The sequence below is a fragment of the Anarrhichthys ocellatus genome, unplaced genomic scaffold (genome assembly GCF_004355925.1).
Source record: "Anarrhichthys ocellatus isolate YVR2014 unplaced genomic scaffold, GSC_Weel_1.0 scaffold31, whole genome shotgun sequence".
NCBI lineage: Eukaryota > Metazoa > Chordata > Actinopteri > Perciformes > Anarhichadidae > Anarrhichthys > Anarrhichthys ocellatus.
This window is the reverse complement of record NW_022280061.1, coordinates 3650750-3653629: the sequence shown is the minus strand read 5'-3', so window position 1 is coordinate 3653629 and position 2880 is coordinate 3650750. Positions and strand designations below refer to the sequence as shown.

The 2880-nt window shown below is 46.2% G+C and overlaps 1 protein-coding gene across 1 annotated transcript in view; it reads right to left on the bottom strand.

Moving 5' to 3' along the window:
* Nucleotides 1–2880, bottom strand: part of xylt1 (xylosyltransferase I) — a 72048-nt gene that overhangs the window by 35924 nt on the left and 33244 nt on the right. The gene's annotated exons all lie outside the window — the stretch shown is intronic.

The following is a 2880-nucleotide window of genomic DNA, read 5'->3' as shown; positions in this document are numbered from 1 at the left end:
GGGGGGGGGGGGGGGGGGGGGGGGGGGAGTGAGAGGGGTGGAACGGAACGACAAACGGCAGCCGAGGAAGAGGTAGAGCTCACAACAGGGATCCCCGATGTGTTTCTCCATTTACAAGACACAGAAGAGGAAGGAGAAGGGGGAGGAAGAGCTAAGTGCAATGGGAGTTATGTGCACACGGGAAGCAAGAGAGATGCTATAGTGAGCCGGACGCGGCAGCATGGAAATATCTTTCCACCCCTAAAGCCAGGCCTGTTATCAGCCCATCAACCTTCCTTTTCTGCAAACACTTGTACCGGCACAATTACAAAGGTGGCTGGATGACACACTTTCACACTCAGAGAGACAGGGGGGGGGGGGGGGGATATTATAGAAGTGAAACAAGGAACAAAAAACAGGATGAAAAACAGAGGAGGACACAAAACAATATTGTCATTGTCAGCTCCTTCTAAACTGCTTCCTTGGCAGAGGTACCATTCTCACAGCACCAGGTACCTTTACGTATGCTTCTCCTCTCATCTGATCTCCTCTAGTTTCCTTACCGCTCCTCCTTCTACACTCATCTCCTTCCATGCATCTCTGACTTCTCTCGACTCTTTGCCTTTTCCCCCTCTCCTTCCCTTCACACTTCTCTTCACACATCCCGATTCTGCTGCGCTCCTTTCACCTCTCATCCCTCCTGCTCCGCATCTCGCTCCCCTTCCCTCCTCGTCTGTTCCTCATTTCACGTCTCTCACACCTCCTTTTCTCTTTCTCTGTCTCTCTCCTCTTTATTCTCAACTCCATCCCCGTTACCGCCTGTCATAACCTCTCCCTTCCTATCGTCTCTCTCCGCTTTCTTCACCCTGCCAGTTTAAACAGACCAGGTTGTCTGAATGGCAGAACCTGCTAATCCCGCGTGTAACAACTGCTTAGGCCAGTGATCACCTAAAAAGAAATCCCTACTTGCCGAGTTTCAAAGAGGGGGCTAATCCATGCAGTGTAAGTCACTGGATGTTTGCAGAGGTAAAATGAGTCTGTGTGAATTCATGATTATGTGCGTACAGTGAATGCTTCTTGTGGCTGTTTTCACTTCACTGTGTGTGTGTGTGTGTGTCTGTGTGTGTGTGGGAGGGAGAGAGCAAGTAAGGTAGAGGCAGCATGTGTTTTCCCTAAAGAGACAGATACTCTCACTTTGAGTCCTACTGTGAGAGACACGAGAAGATGAGGGACAAATGTTAAAAACAACAATGCCCAAATGTCCCTCAACCCATCTTGATGGCACATATGTACTTTGCTTACAGCACATCTATACTAAATGTAAGTTGATGAATCACTCTGCATATTCTGGTGTCACTTAAGTCATACAATCCAAAGTATACAAAATATTTACAGAAGTATACTAAGCCCCTTTTTACGCTCATTTGCTCAGCGAGGCTACGTGAGGCTTACTCGAGTTACTTGAACGATATCACTCTCATGTCTGTGCGGTATGTGTGAAGTTGGAGCAAGAAGATGGTTAGCTTAGCTTAACATAAATACTGGAAACGGGGACATCGTTAGCCTGGCTCAGTCCAAAGGAATAGTGACAAAGTCCACCAACCAGCACCTCTGAAGCTCACTAATTAACACAATGTGTCTTAATTGTTCAAACCCTTACAACAACCAAGCGTTAAGTGCCAGAATATTTCTGGGAACCAGCTGTGAGACTGTCAAGCTATGCGATGCTGAGCTACGCTAACGCTATCGTACAGACATGAGAGGGTTATTCAGTGTGGTTTGTAGCACAAAGGCAGTAAAACCGCCTGTGCAAAAGCACACTGCGGGCTTATTAATCTCCTCATGCAACTCTCGGCAAGAAAAGAAATGCACTTATTTCTTAAAATGTCAAACTAATTCTTCAAGCTTCAGGGAAAACAAGCAAGCAGTGGTGCTACATCAAAGGCCGTTTATTGAGTAAGTGAGACGATAGTTTTTATCTTGTACCTAAACTGATAAGGAGTTATGATACATCTGAGTCAGATCAGCAGGTGACATTGATTGATTGATCACATCATATGTGCAGTTATAATCAGAGAAGCACATTGCAATATTGAGAAACATTTTGCAAATAAAGACAAGGCCAATCAGTCACAATCAGGTGCCGATGTGTCTGCTGCCCAACCCTTCAAACCCCAAAGATGTTTAATTCACCATCCTGTATAAGACAGAAAGCAGCACATTGTTCCATTTGAGATGCTGGAAGCAGCAGCTGTTGGTACTTTTGCTTGATAAATGAGCCATCAACTATTAATCAATTGCTACATTTTTACTAGAATGTGATCAACTAAACATTTTAGCGTGACGTTGCTGTGTTGCAAACTACTGTTTTGTTTTGTATGCATCTCAGTTGGCTTTAATTGTTTTCGTTTGTGGAGAAAAAGAATAAAAGCATCACAAAGATGTTGATTCGGTGCAAATGAATTGACACGGATAAGAGTGGAGGTTAGCCCCATGTGGCCCTGTAAATGGAAATGAGTAGTATTTGTAAACTGGCACTGAGGAAATTCCTCTGGACAAACAGTCCTCACACTGTGCTCCCCTCCTCCCTCCTCCTGTGAGCAAAGGACTCCAGTAGCTGTGCTGCTCTTTAATCTCAGGACCCGGGCTCTAAACAGGAAACGCTGGGGCACACAATTAATAGTGGTGCGGCGATTGAAGATAGGAGCCGCGTTGGACAGCAGACGGGGCTGGGACCTGGGGGTGGCTATCGATTGTTACAGGGGATGTGTTTTCTACTCCCTGAGTGTGTCGAGGAGGCCATGCCGGGATTGCCTGGCATGCGGTGTGCTGGTTGTGCAGACTCACACACACGCACACACACACACACACACACACACACACACACACACACACACACAC